General features: G+C 37.2%; 1 protein-coding gene across 5 annotated transcripts in view; it reads left to right on the forward strand.

Annotated features, from left to right (window-relative positions):
• Nucleotides 1-19235, forward strand: part of rimbp2a (RIMS binding protein 2a) — a 65788-nt gene that overhangs the window by 12134 nt on the left and 34419 nt on the right. For 4 of the 5 annotated variants that reach the window (XM_046868460.1, XM_046868463.1, XM_046868459.1 and 1 more), the window contains exon 3: nucleotides 16079-16162. The gene's annotated coding sequence lies outside the window, so the exon portion shown is untranslated. Of the gene's footprint in view, nucleotides 1-10430; nucleotides 10480-16078; nucleotides 16163-19235 lie in introns of those variants that run through there. The other variant, XM_046868465.1, reaches the window with a different exon arrangement.

The following is a 19235-nucleotide window of genomic DNA, read 5'->3' on the forward strand; positions in this document are numbered from 1 at the left end:
CAAATGCTGGGGTGCGGTTCAAGCATTGTTGGTGTAATTGGTTGGAGGATAATAACAGTCATAAGTATAATGACAGTAGCTGATAATTAATAGAGACTAATAACGGTGGCGAGAGAGGCGCCGTCTAGTTAATTAGCAAATTCAAACAAACGCTTGAGTCGAGGGCTTCGCGATTGTGCAGTTCTCAGGGTGTGGATGTGGACGTGAGAGATGAGGGAATGAAAGCATGATTCAAGCTCCAGGCTGCTCCTATCTAATAGAATTAGATTCAGAATTAGACTCTGTTCTTCCAGAGGAACCAGAGTAACCTTATTATCCTCTCCATCGCATCGACTGGAGGAGACGTTTAATGCAGCTCTGTTTCAGCTCTTCGGCCATGTCGGCTCTGACCCCCTGCCTCTTTTCGATCAATCCTTTTCTTCATGACTGAACTCAGAAGAAACAACAATTAGAAACTGTGACTATTCACAGACGGTTGTATTATGCGGACTCCTGTCTGCAGACTGTCTGCAGACCTCGAACCACCTCTGTAATAACCTGTAACACACACACACACACACACACACACACTTCTTTAACCACATTTCAAGTACGGTATAAAGCAATCAGTGTCATATATATTTTATTAATAAAATACTAAGACTCGGTGGTATGGTACCACTACACTTTGGCCATAGTTACAATTGTTTAGAATTATCATTTTTATTATTTAAAAAAATCCATGGCGTGCCATAGCTTTTATTCACGTGTTTACATTTAATGCAGTGGAATGTCTACAAGGCAAGTCTGTTACTAACATTATATTACTTACATTATAGAAGCAACAAACAGTCAACTGCATTTTATACTCTCTTATATAAGACCCAAAGTACCTACTGAATGTTACAGAGAAACCACAAGGCATATGACTCTGCAGACCCTTTCCAAATTGTTAAACCTATAGTTACAAGCTTTACTGTTGCAAAAGGCCTGGCACTAGACATCTCTTTACAGCAAACTTGTCCAAATCAGCAATTACACACAAAAATGTTGATTTATATAGATGGTTCACCATAGAAGATCGATGTGACTGAATTCATACTAAGGAAATGATAACACGTTATAAAGAACACATTAATATAAACCTGTGATTTGCAGCTGCACTACTGTCAGAGCTGCTGTCATGGAAAATTATACAGCAATACGGTTTAATTCTTAAGTTGGACTGGTCAGAAGGTCTACATTACTTTTGTATAACAGCATGGTTCTGACAGTAGTTCCGTCTGTAACATGAACTACATTTTATTATTAATGAGCTCACTGTAATCCTTTATTGTTTCTATAGCAGGCACTTTACGGTAGATGCGCCTCATAATGTAAGTGAATAAATATAAAATATATATATATATTTATTTTATATTTATTAACTTACATTATGAGATGCATCTACCTCTCATTTGTCTTGAAGACGTGCTGGGAGATAGATATACAGGGAGTGCAGAATTATTAGGCAAGTTGTATTTTTGAGGATTAATTTTATTTGAGGATTTAATTTGAACAACAACCATGTTCTCAATGAACACAAAAAACTCATTAATATCAAAGCTGAATATTTTTGGAAGTAGTTTTTAGTTTTAGCTATTTTAGGGGGATATCTGTGTGTGCAGGTGACTATTACTGTGCATAATTATTAGGCAACTTAACAAAAAACAAATTTATACCCATTTCAATTATTTATTTTTACCAGTGAAACCAATATAACATCTCAACATTCACAAATATACATTTCTGACATTCAAAACCAAACAAAAACAAATCAGTGACCAATATAGCCACCTTTCTTTGCAAGGACACTCAAAAGCCTGCCATCCATGGATTCTGTCAGTGTTTTGATCTGTTCACCATCAACATTGCAGCAGCAACCACAGCCTCCCAGACACTGTTCAGAGAGGTGTACTGTTTTCCTCCTTGTAAATCGCACATTTGATGATGGACCACAGGTTCTCAATGGGGTTCAGATCAGGTGAACAAGGAGGCCATATCATTAGATTTTCTTCTTTTATACCCTTTCTTGCCAGCCACGCTGTGGAGTACTTGGACGTGTGTGATGGAGCATTGTCCTGCATGAAAATCATGTTTTTCTTGAAGGATGCAGACTTCTTCCTGTACCACTGCTTGAAGAAGGTGTCTTCCAGAAACTGGCAGTAGGACTGGGAGTTCAGCTTGACTCCATCCTCAACCCGAAAAGGCCCCACAAGCTCATCTTTGATGATACCAGCCCAAACCAGTACTCCACCTCCACCTTGCTGGCGCCTGAGTCGGACTGGAGCTCTCTGCCCTTTACCAATCCAGCCACGGGCCCATCCATCTGGCCCATCAAGACTCACTCTCATTTCATCAGTCCATAAAACCTTAGAAAAATCAGTCTTGAGATATTTCTTGGCCCAGTCTTGACGTTTCAGCTTGTGTGTCTTGTTCAGTGGTGGTCGACTTTCTGCCTTTCTTACCTTGGCCATGTCTCTGAGTATTGCACACCTTGTGCTTTTGGGCACCCAGTGATGTTGCAGCTCTGAAATATGGCCAAACTGGTGGCAAGTGGCATCTTGGCAGCTGCACGCTTGACTTTTCTCAGTTCACGGGCAGTTATTTTGCGCCTTGGTTTTTCCACACGCTTCTTGCGACCCTGTTGACTATTTTGAATGAAACGCTTGATTGTTCGATGATCACGCTCAGAAGCTTGGCTATTTTAAGACTGCTGCATCCCTCTGCAATATATCTCACTATTTTTGACTTTTCTGAGCCTGTCAAGTCCTTCTTTTGACCCATTTTGCCAAAGGAAAGGAAGTTGCCTAATAATTATGCACACCTGATATAGGGTGTTGATGTCATTAGACCACACCCTTCTCATTACAGAGATGCACATCACCTAATATGCTTAATTGGTAGTAGGCTTTCCAGCCTATACAGCTTGGAGTAAGACAACATGCATAACGAGGATGATGTGGTCAAAATACTCATTTGCCTAATAATTCTGCACTCCTGTATATATATATATATATATATATATATATATATATATATATATATATATATATATATATATATATATATATATATATTTATATTTATATTTATATTTTATGTAATGTTTTGGATGCTTTTGGTGAAGTTTGTATCAGCAACACTTATGCAACAGTCTCCCAGCACGTCTTCAAGACAGATGAGTTTGCACTTTCTGGCTTCCCTGTAAAATGGCGAGCTGTGTTTTTTCTTTAGAGAGAGAGAGAGAGAGAGAGAGAGAGAGAGAGAGAGAGAGAGAGAGAGAGAGAGAGAGAGAGAGAGAGAGAGAGAGAGAGAGATGGGGGGGTTGCAAAGAAAAAAGAAAGAAAATGTTAGTGAGGGAATGACCAATATTATAAATGTAAAGCCTTACAGGAACTAATTTGTCTAATATATGTTTCACAACATTATATCTAACTATAAACCTTAATAATTGTGACAGTCCATTTATTTATATTAATTGAAATTAAATATCAGAATAATTGACTAAGTATTTACATAGTAAATTTACATAGTCAAATCAGAATGGTCAGGTCTTGCACTTAGTCGACTTCATAGTCGAATTGTGTGTATGTAGTCAACAAGTGGGTAAAACAACTTTTATTTTCTTTCAAACACAGCACACAGACTTTCTAATAAAGCGCCCAAAATCCCTGTCAAGTAATAGACGTAAATGACAATGTCTTTTATTTATCATTTTAAAGTGCAATGTGCATAAACATTGGTAAAATGATGCCTCATGATATTTTAAAGACACAATGTACAGAACATCACACAAAGATATAGAAGAAAAATTATAGAAACATTTTGGTTCAATAAACCTAAAAAATAACAAGTAAATAAGCACAAGGCCACACTGCAGACAAAATCTGCATTACACATGTTGGCAAATCAAATTAAATCGGCTAAATTGCCTGTGTGAACATGTATAGCGTATAACGCAACATCAATGCCCTGAAAAACAATGAAAAATTAACTTACAAAAATCAATTAGAATAGAATAAACCTTTACAGAATATTCCAGACATTGTTAAAAAATGTATTCCCTACCACCAATATGCTTCTGTGTCACAGATCATAGAAAGTGAAACTCAAATCTGTCACAGGGTTGGTTGGATTTATTCACGCATGTTAAAATTAAAAGCTTCTTACTTTTTACATTTTTATTTACAGCATTATCATAATAGGCTGTATATGAACTTATTGGGAGAAAACCAGTAGATCTATGTGAACTCAGACATTGAGCATATATTTAAGCATATTTTGGCAGGATTGTCATTTCATAATACTTTTGCAAAGATTCACCTATGAGATTTGTAGTGGAATCAGGATTCTTCTTTTGAAGCATCGACTCTTCGATTGTTCCATAATCCATAATTTAATAATGCATGGTTACAAAGGTTTGGTCATTGGTCAAAACCTGCCAAAATCTGCAATAGGAAAATTAGTACTGTGGCCAGTTAGACCATTCAGAGGCTACAATTTGAGTGATGACAATTTATAGCATTAAGATGACAGAAAATAAATATTTCACAAATTCTTACATCAGTAAAATATATTTATTAAAGTACCCCAAGCCATGATTGCAGCATGTAGTAAAAGAATCATCCTTTTTTGACCTATTTTTTACAGTGCATTCTGGGGTGTATTTGAAACCCGTGTCTCGAGGGTAATTTGTTCACGTCCCATGACAGCACATATATTTAAGAGCCTGAACGGCCACTGGGAATTCTATGGTGACTGCAGTTACTCTGGGAAGCTATTTCCCCAATTGATTTCTGCCTGCTCCTTGCCAAATGTGGATGAATTAGCTGAGTTTATTTCACCAAGCACTTGACAGGATAAGAACAAACGTGGACATGTAATCATGTAAGCAGAAATAAGTAGGGCTTGTTTGCTAAACCTCATATTTTCGCTATCATGTAAGGCCCAAAACAAGGATTAGTGTGCTTGTTTATGTGTTCCATGTGAAGGTATGCTGGACAACAAGTTAATCTATGTATTGTGTTATTTGAAAAGATTTCTTTTTTTCTATTTGTAGGGTGCCATTACTTTTATCCTAGAAGAATGTTTCATCTTATTAGTAGTTAGAAGGTAGATAGAAGGTTATTGTGTGCCTCTGGTAGCCCACATGCTACAATGGCTCAGCTGCATTAATTTTGTTTGGTCGAATTCATCTGTTATACACAACGGGTCTCATTAACCGATTTATTTATAAATCTTAATATAAACATTTACACAAGAATTTGGGTATTTTGGGAAAAAAACCCTCAATGTGTAAATTTCATGAGTGTAGGTAAACCTATAGAAAATACTGTAGAGGTTACATGTTATTATGTTTACAGCATTTAGCATATTAGTGTATATGTACACAGGGACTCATAGAAATGCTTTGAAAGACTCGTTCATTAGGCAACAAACTAAGGGTACGTTTTGTGAAAACCAGTTGATTTCATTTGTTAGCTATGTTTGAAAGTAAGCCAACAAACCCATAACATAAATTAACTTCAATAAAATTGATCATTTAGAGACGGCACCAAGGAAGTAGACAAATGCCTTAGCTGATAGACAATTTATTACTTGTATTTTATTATTAATATTATATATTAATAAACATTTTATTGCCATAATTGTGAGATTTGCGTAAAAAAAAAAATGTTTGTCCAGCTTTACCCTGATCAAATGTTTTATACTCACTAATATGCCCTTGAATTCTTTAGAATTCTTTGTAGTCATTACTACATTTGGAGATGTGTAGTTATTACTACATAACTACTACAAGCAGTGTTTCTGAAACATTTGTAAATCTTTGGAAAACCTTAGTTCCAAGTACAACTTTACTAAAAGATTAATCAATGAGACCTATTGTTACTTGAAAAATGTTTGATACAGGTAGTTCCTGAGTTACAATTGTCTGACTTACAATTTTTTAAGCTTACGATGATGATTTTTAATCTCTTGTAATCATTTTTGGAGACTTTAACAAAGCAAATCTTTCCCGTGAACTGCCAAAATACAGACAATAATATATAGAGACAGTAATATATTGGATCACTGTTTCACCTCAATAAAGGATCCATATCACTCTGTCTCACAATCAGCTTTGGGGCTCTCTGATCACTGCCTAGTTCATCTCATACCAACCAACAGGAAGAATCTGATTTTCAGATAAACCTGTACTAAGGATGGTCTAAAACATGGACTAATGAAGCAGAGCAGGAATTAGAAGCCTTATTTGATTGCACTGATTAGAGTGTTTTTAAACCTGCAGCCACTGATCTGGACGAGCTCGCAGAGACTGTAGCTTCATACATCAGTTTCTGCAAGGATATGTGCATTCCCACCAGGTCATTTGTATCATTCAATAATGATAAACCATGGTTTACTGGGAAACTCAAACAGCTTTCTCATGGCAAAAAGGATGCTTATAGAAGTGGGGATAAACTATTGTATAACCAGGCCAGGAACAAACTAACAAAGGAGATCATATTTTACCATATATTGGATGAAAAGCTATGAAAAGCTGAAAAAATAGCCAATGACCCAGCATCACTATGGAACATCACCAAGTACAAGACAACCCCCCAGTCTGTGGAGAATCAACAACTGGCTGAAAATCTGAATTTGTTTTACTGCCGGTTTGAAAAGCCCAGTCTACCACCCACCACCCCCTCTGATCTGCACTTCACACATTCACCTACCCCCCTGCAACTCCCTTTCCTGCCTCTTCCTCCATTCAACTTGCACTTAAGATATGTGTAGAGGATGTGAAATGAGACTTCAGAAGACAGACGATTAGGAAAGCTTCATGCCCAAATGGTGTTTTACCTGCCTGTCTAAAAGTCTGTGCTGACCAACTGGCCCCCATCTTCCCTCAGATCTTTAACAAATCAGTGAAGCTGTGTGTAGTTCCCTGATACTTCAAACTCTCTACTACCATTCCGGTCCCCAAAAAAAACAAAATCACTGGTCTTAATGATTACAGACCTTTTGCTCTCATGTCGGTGATCATGAAGTCATTTAAAAGACTGGTCCTGGTCTACCTGAAGGACATCACTGGACTCTTGCTTGATCCTATTCAGTTTGCCTACAGAGCAAACAGGTCTGTGGATGATGCAGTCAACATGGGACTGAATTATATTCTGCAACATCTTGATAGACCTGGGACCTACGCAAGGATCTCGTTTGAAGACTTCAGTTTGGCCTCTAATATAAAAAAGTGGAGATGATTGTGGACTTAAAGAGAAATCCCCCAGCACTCCCCCCACTCATCATCGTGAACAGCACTGTAACAATAGTGGAGTCATTCAAGTTTCTGGGTACCACAATCTCTCAGGACCTGAAGTGGTACAATAATTTTGACTCTATTGCTAAAAAGGCCCAGCAGAGGTGGTACTTTCTTTGCCAACTGAGGAAATTCAACCTACCACAGGATCTGCTGAAACAGTTCTACTCGGCCATCATTGAGTCTGTCCTGTGTACATCCATAACTGTCTGGCTTGGTTCAGATACCAAATCAGACATTAAGAGGCTACAGCAGACAGTCAGGACTGCTGAGAGAATTATTGGTGGCATACTGCCCAACCTTCAAGATCTTCACTCCTCCAGAGTGGAGAAAAGGGATAAGAAAATCACTTTGAACCCCACGCACCCAGCCCACTCTCTCTTCAAACTGTTGCCTTTTGTTCGGCGCTACAGGGCATCGTCCACCAGAACAGCCAAGCACAAAAACATTTTTTCCCGCAGGCTATACTCAACATAAACAATTAAAAAATTCATAACTACACATTGGTCATCATAACTGACACGTTTATACAAAGGATCGGAATGGTACATTTGTAAACTGCGGACCTGTAAATACCATATCTGTACATTCATTTAAACAATATTTCTACTTTTGTATATAGTGCATTATTTAATTGTTTGTTTCACTTATATTTTGTTATATTATATCTGTACTTCCTCCTGCACTGGAAGCTCCTGTTGCCAAGTCAAATTCCTTGTGTGTGTAAACATACTTGGTAATAAAGCTGTTTCTCTTTCTGATTCTGATTCTGAAGATAGCGATACAAAATATAAAAAAGAAAATATACAAAACATTTAAAAACTTTACGCTATTTTAAGTTTCATACGATGAGTTGGGACCCTGCCAGGAGGAGCGCATCTCCAGCCTTGTGAGAAGACTTACTCACACTAGCGGTCAACAGCGTCCAGTTGTCTCGGTGTTACAGTGCATATTTTTTTCTGGGTTTTTTTGTGTTTCAAAGCCCAATTTTGCTTTTTTTACTTTTCCTCTTTATCAGCGTCACCAGAAACTGAAACAGAGCACGTCTGGCTCCACCTTCTACTCGTGAACCGGTGCTCGTCCATGCACCCACTGCAACATACATATATACTGTAAAGGTTATACATTACAGTACTATAAATTGATTTGCTAAATTAGTTACTGTAATTTGTTAAATTACAACCCCATGCTGATCACCAGACTCCTGGGTATGCTAGGTCATGTCTTGACGCTATTTTCAATTATGATGGGGTCATCGGAAAGCATATCTATCGTAAGCCAGGGGGCTACTTGTATTTTAGATTGTCCACTAGTTGGCACTTGGCACACTTAAGGCATTCGTTTATCAGATTCCATCACTCGGAATGGTTTTCAGTTCACATGTGTGCCTTTCAAGAGTTAATTTGTGACATTTCTTCCCTTCTTGATTTGCTTTAGACCATCAGCTGTGAGTACAGAGTCAATACCCTTTTAGTGCTTCAACATCTACTGTACAAATGCATATTATGGCAAGACACTTAGGTAAGTAAAAAGAAAAGATAGTCCATCATTATTTTGAGAAATCAAGGCCAGTCAATCTTAAAAATCCCAAGAACCTCAAATGTATCCTAGAGTGCAGTTGCCAAAACCATCAAACGCTATGATGAAACAGGCTTTAATGATGACCGTCCCAGAAAAGGAAAGACCAAGAGCTACCTCAGCTGCAGTGGATTGGTTTATTAGAATTACCAGGCTCAGAAACTGCAGATTTACATAAATGCTTCTCGGAGTTTAAGTAGCAGACATATTTTAACATCCACTGTTCAGACTCAGAATCAGAATCCGGCCTTCATGGTTGAACTGCAGCAAAGAAACCCTTACTGTGGAATTATAATAAGCAGAAAAAACTTGTTTGGGCCAAGAAACACAAGGAATTGACATTAGATCAGTGAAAATGGAAAAGCAGCCAACAAGTACTCAACACATCTGGGAACTCCTTCAAGATTGTCATTCTACGTGACTACATCATGAGGCTGACTGAGAGTATGCAAAGCTGTCATCAACGCAAAAGGCAGCTATTTAAAGAATCATGTTTTTGTTGACTAAATAATTCCATAATTGTTCTGTCATAATTTCAGTGTCTTCAGTATTAATATAAATTATCCAAAGCAATAAAAATAAAAGAAAAACTATTGAATGAGAAGGTGTGTTCAAGCTTTTAACAGGTAGTGCAAAAATATACAGCATTTAGTATATTAGTTTGATTTGCAGACCAACTTTTTTTGGAACGTGTCTGACACATTCTTAAACATTCTATTAATATTTTATTTAGCAGGTAATTAAAATTTTATAGGAAAACAATGTCCTATTTTTATACTTATGATGCCATTTGCCTCGAAGTGTATCAGATATTGAATATTCTTCACTTAGAGGTTGAATAGTTTTCACCTTGTTTTACATGATCCTTCAATAATTCCGTTCTGTCAGACGAATCATTTCCACATCGTCCAAAAGTAGAACCACATTTCTATCACATTTTCTGCCTGTGACGCCTCCTGTGGCAGTGCTGCAGCTGGACTAAAGCCGCGTATGGCATCGTTTTACACCTCGTCATGCAGAGCAGACTTTGTGGGATTTCCCTCTTGCTCACATTCTCTAACAGATGCTTCCAGAGAGGAAGAAAGAGAGCTTCTCCTCTTCTGTCCTTTCCTTTTTTTTAATACTGTGCACAGCGAGTGAGTGGGTGAGCGGCATTAATCTGACTAATTAGGCACCCTAGTTAGCTCTGGTGGCTTTTGGCACAATAGGAGAAGGGCCATGACTTCACCACTCCCTGAGAAACCTCGTTTGTTATCACCTCTCTGTACACACATAAACACACACACATAAACACACACACACACTCACGCACACACACGCACGCACGCACACACGATCGGGGAGGTGGGAGGTGGGAGGAGGATGCAGGGGCAGCCATGATGCATGGTGGGGGGAGCTCTGCAGAGAGAGAATGAGTGTGAGAAAGAGAGAGAGAGAGAGAGAGAGAGAGAGAGATACGCAGGCCCAGTACACACTGACATTAACACACCCAGAGGAAGCAGCAGAATGAACGAGAAGAGAGGAAAGGAATATGTTCATCCATCAGTCAAGATGCTGTAGAAAACAAACTGACACAGGTAGACATTTTTTCTTTCCCATTTTTCTTCCCTGCTTTTGTTTTTATTTAAAAAAAAAAATCTTTTTCATCATTTGTTTTTGCAGCATGTGAGCAGCTCTGGATGAGAGAAAAATTGCTCAAGTTGCTCTACCCTTATGTATAATTAATACATAGACATTTATATCACTATATATCATTCCCACTTGAGTGTGCATGTCCAAAACTCATAAACACTCACTTTCACTGTGGTTTGTGTGTCATGTGTTTTGTTTTGTGTCTAACGTCCGATCGATCAGCTCGGGGTTTCATTTCTCGGACCTTGTAACACGAAACGTTTCACAGCAGCTGTTTGGTTGCCATGGTTATAGAGGAAACCTCCATGAGAGAGCAACACTCGTGTCTCATATGTTGTCTCAGAGTGTCTGTAAGTACACTGTCAGCTTTGCAGTTTTTCTTCTACAAGGAGACTTTTTAAATATTTGGCTGCAAAATATTACATATAGTCATGGAGCTTCAGGTGTATAATTAGTTCAGCCAAAACAAAATGTATATAGTGTTTCTTGTTGAAGCAGGGCATATCTGAAGTTACTTTCATTCTTGTAGTTTTCATTTCAGCATCACATAATTGCCTTACAGAGCAATTTTGAATTGTATATATATATATATATATATATATATATATATATATATATATATATATATATATATATATATATATATATATGTGTGTGTGTGTGTGTGTGTGTGTGTGTGTGTGTGTGTGTGTGTGTGTGTGTGTGTGTGTGTTTGTGTGTTTGAATTATATTGATTATGTTGTTCACTAATACAATTTTCTGCCATGGGTAGTAGAAGATGTTGAGGTTTTCGTTGGGAGTGATGAGGATAGACAGGATTAGAAATAAGTTTATCAGAGGGACAGCGCATGTAGGATGTTTTGGAGACAAGGTGAGGGAGGCGAGATTGAGATGGTTTGGACATGTGCAGAGGAGGGACATGGGGTATATCGGTAGGAGAATGCTGAGGATGAAGACACCAGGAAGGAGGAAAAGAGGAAGACCAAGGAGGAGGTTTATAGATGTGGTGAGGGAAGACATGCAGGTAGTTGGGTTGAAAAAAGGCAGAAGCAGAGGACAGGGGGGTATGGAGACTGATGGGAGAAATATAAAAATTAAGAACTATAACTAATGGTCATGCAGCAACAATAAATGTAACTATGTAAATGGCTAAAAAGCAGCAATAGTAAATCTTGGAAAATTGCGGTGTTTAAGAGACATGCCACACAGGATGTGCTGTTATAGGAAAATTTAATTGTAGGGTGGCAGCAGTAACTCCGCTTTATCATGTCAGCCTGTAACTCTATAACCAGGACTACACCGACTGTGCTATTAATTAAATATTATTATCCAAATCAATTCAAGCATTAAACCACACCTTTACCTTATTCTGAATCCCAGACTAGCTTTTTGTTTCCAGAATTTCTTTTTGTACCTTCATTCGATGGCACACGAAGTCATTGATTTCACATCCTGGAAAATAATGGGCAACATAGACATGTGGCAAAAAAAGGATAACTGCTTTGTGCACTTTGCACTGACAAGGAAGCGTATCTGATCACGAGTTTTGCACTGTCAAGCACCATTCGCATTTTCTTCAGGAAATGTAAATACTGTGAAAATGTAATGTAAATATGGGAAATAAAATGTAAAGTACTGTTGATTTAAACAATTAATCTTCTCATGATTATGATTTAGTGTGGAAAGAAATCTTTTTATTTAATTTTTTTGAGCAGATATTTCGAATGATTTTTGTGCAGTCCTGAATTTATGAGTGTGGCATCAATTTTAAATGTGACTGTATACAAATTTGGTTTAAATTACTGATCAACTTGATGAATGTATGATGCTAAACTGGCTATAGAATTCTATTGTTTTTTTAGCTACATTAGCTTTATAGCTAGAAAAGTAATGAATTCTTGGATATGCCGTACATATTAGATGCTAAGTTTGGGTGTACATTTGGGTGTGAATTAAATTTGCTCTTTTACATTTGAACATTTGAAATTTACATTTAAACAGGCTTATTACTTAGGATTCTTGTGTAATTGATGGGCCACACTGCTGTTCTGCTTGTTCACTGCTTGTTCACAAATTCATGCCTCTGAGACAGCTATGGTTTCACAGCAAGTGTAGCAGAGAGACAAAAAGAGAAGATTTACAGACAGGAAGCAGATGGAGAAAGACGAGGTCATGCAGAGTCACGCAATGTCATGCGGGTCTGAGATTAAAGGAGTAGTTCAGATTTAAAAATCTCTGTATTGTATTTGTAATTGGTGTGATTACTACAGACAGGATTTTGGATTCCCTTGTCTACAGATAGAGAAGAAGCAAAAATGTAAATGTTGTTAAATGTATATTTTAAATAACACACAAAGCATTTGTTCAGAAATGATTCCGATGTTTCAGAGAGGAAACTATCGTCTCAGGGAAAGATATGTACTCTTCACATATTTTGATGGCATATGGATAGTGCAAAACCTTCCAGAAAGTGTAAAGTAACCAAAACTGCTTTTTACCTGATTCTCTGATTCTCTGAATGATAACCTGTACCACATAACTGTAGAGTTTTGCAGTTCTTGTTTGAAATGGTGTCGATTGCTAGATAGTCTGATGGTCACAGAGAGCTGCAGGGACAACACCAGGAGGCTTCTGATGCTTTAGTGGTAGATAAAGCAATGTTACTTGCTCCTGCTGAAGAAGCCCTGGTTGTGTATAAATAGAGAGTTGTGGGAGGTGGTAGCTTAGTTTTTAAAGCATTGGACTTTGGATCTGAAGGTCGTGAGTTAAAATCCCAGCTACAACAAACTGCCACTCTTGGGCCCCTGAGCAAGGCCCTTAACCCCAGAGCTGCTCAGTCATTTTCTTCAGCAGATAGTGATTGCGTTTTTCACCATTGAACAGCGCCAAGTTAATATTACATTTGTTTAAAAAATCATGTACAAAACTCCACCTTGTTACTATTGAAATAAAAATGTATACAAATATATAAGTACAGAATAAATAAGTATGTTATATATTACAGTATGAATATTCTTTTCTGGAAGGGATGAACGATAAAATAAAAACAAGAACACAATTAAACATGTATTTTTTATTTTTTTATTTGTATTGGTGTCCTTACAACTGAGAGACTGTTACTATTAGTGTAACACAGTGCTGCTTTCTATATCTGTCTGTTTAGTGTTCCAAATTTGTGGATCACTGTCGTTCTGTTGCTAGTCAGAATGAAGTTCTTTTATTAGAATGACTGTATGATTTTCCTGGGGAATAGTGTCCTTCTGGTGGTTTTATGTAAAACAACAAGGCCTTTATTTGCAATAAAGTTACATGTATGTCCTTCAAACAAAAGCTCACGTCATAGTTAAAACCTTTTTTGCTGTGTCCTGTGGGATCCCTGTGAACTTATTGTCTTTTAAATATCTTTAAGAGGTGGAAAGCCACATAACTTATATTTTTTAATCAATCTAATATTGTTTGTGTTTCTCCAAATCTAAACATTTAAAATAAACATATTATAAACTACTAGCCTGGTGTGCGCCAACATTTTTGTTGATATTGTCCAAGATATCAATTCCAATTAACTTTGCCCTTCCTGGCAAGCTTTAAAAATAATTAAAATAATATACCTCCTTTGGTTCAAAAGACAAACCCTAAAACATCAACTGTAATTTCAGGGGCACTTTTAAGTTTAAAGCATGATGTTAATGTGGGTAAAACTCTGTGTCTGAGATAGAGCTGGAAAGGGGCGTGGCAAAAATCTTGACGTTGACTTTCTAGAGAGTTAACTTTATTTTCGTGTGGGTGTGACGTCTCAGACAGTGGCGGAGGCGGCCGGCGCTGATGGCAGCTCTTTTCTGGATCTTCCTCATCCTCATTTCCACCCTCCATCTCCTTTTCCTCCTCCTCTCTTGTTGCTCTTGTCCTCGCTCGGCTGAGCTCAGATGGGGCTGCTGAGAAAAGAAGGCATGCTGCATGTCTGTTTCTAAATCCCACGCCGTCTCCGTGTAGAGTCTCGTCTCGCTCTCCCGAGACTCTCACTAAAGTACAGTGCTAATGCAGACGAGACACTTCTGACTAATCCTAATTCTAGCGTGGCTCCTTGAGCAATGCTCCAAATACAATCATCAGCCACATTGACAAACATGCATTCATTTTAAGATACAGCTCTTTAAAAACTGTGCAATAATTTAAATGAAAATAATACATGCATAATTACATTTTTCCAGATAATCTATGCAAGAAGCTACACTTTAAGCAATTCTATTTTAAAATATATAAAAAAAATAAATAAATGCCACAATAGGCCATTGACAATAAGCAAAAATTGCTCTAAACGTACACAGAGATTCCATTTTTTTTAGTTTACAATTTAGTTATGTTGTTATAATGAATATTAACATATCACCTGCCTGAATTTGTTTAACGACGAGTGTTTAACGACTGTATGAAATGTGCAGCTGTCAGTATTTCCATGCAGCTCTGATCACGCTTGACTAAATGTGCATGATTTTACCCGGCAGCCGTTAGCTAGAAAAGCTGTAAGTAAACATTAGCCCAGCTGTTTGCTTTCATGGCTATTGTTTTCACCTGAAGAGGTTTCTATAGCAACGGCATACACGCACACGCACTGATGATGTACACAGACACTGGCTGCTGTAAAGCTTTTTACGTCATGAGCACTAAAGACTTTATCCACTATGTAACTCACAGTTTTACATCTTAGTCATGCATCAATTACATTTGCATTTTTTGTGTTGTCAATTGCATAGTGAATAAAACCTGATATAAAAAGCAGAACCATCCTGAAAACATCAAATAAAATATAATATCTATTATTTTCTGATATATGAATGGATTCTAGACCCTGTAGTTTACTGATTCATGCTGTATTTTCTGTGGTGTCAGAAGGGGAGTTGTTTAGAGCAGATAAAACATTTAACAGGACAAACGATTTGATGTCCAAGTTTCTGCTCCTAAAATCTTTTTTCAGCTTTCCAGCGATAATCATGTTGTATTAATGAGAAATCCAGTTAACGAAATTCAACTCGGCTAGTTAGCAAAATTAGCATAAAAGCTAAAGATCTGTTTGAGCAGAGTGGATAAATGAGGAAGTAAGAAAGCCGGACAAACTAAATGACTATAGCACTGCCATATTGATCTCTTTTGTTTGAGATGAATAAATGTCTCAGTCCCATGTCTCCAAAGGTACATTACTACAGATGGTAATGTTAGCAAAAAGTGGAAAACTTCTAAGGCTGTTCTCAGTTTATTCCCTCGACTGCTGCTTTTATCCAGGATGACTCACAAAATTCAGTCCAAGCTGTAGGTTAGATAATTAAAACAGTAACAATGTGGAAATAAATGATCCATATTGTCTTTCTGTACCATGTTAAATGGGATACGTTCAACTACAGTTTGTGTGTGTGTATAAAAAGGTATTTAATCTTTATTCTCACTATTAAAACATTGTGATGTGTTGCGATTAAAGATTGCTCAAATCAGTTGTTGAAACCTCAGAAGTCAACCTTAAAGACTGAGATTTGCTGTGTTTTTCCCCAACAGGAAACTGAAGTGAGTGAGAGGAGGAAGAGGTGTCAGATTCTCGAGCGGGAGGTGAAAAACAAAATCTCAGCATGCCAGAGTTTAGTAAGTTTAATCAGCTCACCTTTTCTCCACATCACTTTCAATTTCCTTCTCAAATGTCAGTGTGAAGGCGCGGTTTCTACCAGACAGAGCAGAGCCACTTGTGCCGCAGGAACACGTGACGAGGCTTATAAGGGGCCAAGCAAGAGGATTGTTCTTTTTCTTTTTCTTTCTCCTTTTTCTTTTTATGTGTTATTCATGCTACGGAGTCCAAGCACTAATGGTGCTTCTGTAACTTATTATAACTTGCATGTATTGCATGTAATATAAAACTTTAAATGCTTGTTGGGTAGACAGTTCAATTTAAATAACTGTCTAACAGGAATTGTATGACCAGTTAAGATAAAATTTGGTGCACATTAAGTACACTAATGCTGGTGTCAGTGTTGTAAGTAGATTACAGCCACTGGCCAATGATACAACCGAGGCATTATTTGTAAAATTGTGACATTTTGGAGAAAATAATACGTCAAGCTGCTTTAGCTATCTACCTTAGCCAGTGTTGATGAGAAACAGATTGTGGTTTCATATAATATTATATTCTGATGGGTTTGTTTGCTCTTAAATAAATCAGTAAAAAATAGTAATTAGGATTTACATGCAGACTATGATACTGAAATCCTACTTATTAATCAGCGACCAAATAGCAGTTAACAAGCTGTTATGTGCCAAATGAATGACAATATATTGCTGGGTGCCTATTGGCGGATTTATAAAGCAGTTACTGTCCAGTTGTTCTGCAGCCACAGTTGCATTCATCGTAATATCCTAAAATATCAGCGAACCCAGATTTACTCTTGGAATTTTATTTAATCCCCTTCATGACTCAGATGTGGCTTAGAAGCTGACATGGACAGGACAATATCATGGATTAAAGATGACACACTGGATATCAGGGTTTGGCATAGACGTCTCTGGGCATTTATAGTTGTGTAATATGAACTAGCCTCTGTGGATAAAGTGTCCTCTCATCAACTCATGGTCATTTATACTAAATACCTCGCACAGACATTCTAGTGTGGTAAGGTCCAGCATCAGGGTTGCTAGCTCAAAAAAAAGTCTCAGCAATGATATTTCTTATTATGAGATTATTATAATTTAAAAAGAGTTATATTAAGACTATTTTGTATTAATTTCAAGCTTGAAATTTTCTTAGATTGGTAAGTTCATTTGTGGAATTTTAGAATGACCATATATAACAATAATATGACACAAATAAATTTTGTTGCCTTCTACAATTTACATTTAGTCAGTGACATTGGAAACAGGACACAAATTATCACTTGATGCTTAGAGACATTAATTAAAGACACAGCAGTAAATTCCCATCCTTCCTGACCTGGTGGAAGAGCAATTGAGTGTCTAAATAAATGAATTGCCTGTCTATTTTACAACCTCAATCGCGTGCGAAATTGCAGCTGCCTCTCGAGCGGAAATTGACGCTGACCCAACATGTTCAGATGTTGACTGAGTGATCGCATAGGAGCCGAGATGCATATTTACACACATACTGCTTTTTATTATTGGAGCTTGTTTTGGTGGTACAATGCAAACTTGCAGAAATGTTATGCTTGGCCTCCTATATGAAGCCCAAATCTCAGAGGGAGGAATAATGTGGCAGTGATTTTACGGTGCTGAGGGACCAACCAGGCAGCTGCTCACTGAAGACTGTAACTTCATTGTCTTTGTTTGAGGTTATTAAAGGTCAAATATCATGGAATTATTTTTCCCCCCTTTAGTTTTTGTTTGTTTTTTCAGTTCATTATCGACAAAATCTATTTTTTACACATAGTTACTGATGCATCATTCAAAATGCCTCTCCAGAAGCCTTTATTTTCAGAGTCTGTGTTGTTTAAATTAGGAAATTCATTCATCTCCATCCTGGTCTGCGTCATATTCATGTTTGATGTTCCTTTCATTAATTATATAAAAGCATTTCATTACTCCAATCAAATGAAACCTTTGTTCCTTATCCATACAGCACAAGTGTTCTCTTTGCCCAAATTAAATATGTTTAGATATGATAGTCTGCTACACTGACTCAGGACTACAGGTTGCAGCTGATCACCATCACTGCACACCTCAACAATGTTTAGATGTAATAAATGGAGTTTTGAGTCTTTTTTTGAGTCTGGTTCCCCTCAAGGTTTCTTCTTTATGCCATCTCAGGGAGTTTCATTATTATTATTTATTACCACATTCACTACCAGATTTCTTATTAGGGATAAACCTACCCCTATAAAGATCAATCTTATTAATTATTTATTAACGCATTATCTGTGAAAATCTGCTTTTAGGCAGTGTCCTATGTTTTGTAAAAGTGCTATAAAAATAGACTAGAATTTAATTGAAATAATTCAGTTCATTCATAAACCTTAGTCAACAGAGCCAAGTTAGTGTCACTATATTCAGTTTACATCACAAACCTAACCTATATCTTGCAAGATGAGTTGTACACTGTAATTGGATTGTAGCTTTCAATCCTAAAATAGCTATATAGAAGCTGTTCCATTACATGAATAACAGCTGGGGGCACATTATTTTCCATAACTGTTTAGTATGGGATTTGGGATGATGCATATAGCACTTTACTGAGCAGGAGATAGATAGCAAAAAAAAATGATGGATGGATGGATGGATGGATGGATGGATGGATGGATAGAAAGATAGATAGATAGATAGATAGATAGATAGATAGATAGATAGATAGATAGATAGATAGGTAGGTAGGTAGGTAGGTAGGTAGGTAGGTAGGTAGGTAGTCATTAGTGTTTTGAGTTTATAGCATACACTATATAGACAAAAGTTTGTCTGATAAGATTTGAACATCATTTTAAACATCTCTGTCCACACCGAGTCTCTATTTGCTGTTATAATAACCTCTTAATAATAACTTCTGGAAAGATGTTGCACTAGATTTTGGAGTGTGGTGCTGGAGATTTGTGCTCATTCAGCTGTAAGGGCATTAGTAAAGTCAGATATTGATGCAGGGTAAGGAGACCTGGGGTGCAGTCAGTGTTCCAATTTATCTCAAAGGTCTTCAATAGGATTGAAGTCAAAGGTCACTATGTGCGCA

Source organism: Silurus meridionalis, chromosome 15, assembly GCF_014805685.1.
Source record: "Silurus meridionalis isolate SWU-2019-XX chromosome 15, ASM1480568v1, whole genome shotgun sequence".
Taxonomy (NCBI): Eukaryota; Metazoa; Chordata; class Actinopteri; order Siluriformes; family Siluridae; genus Silurus; species Silurus meridionalis.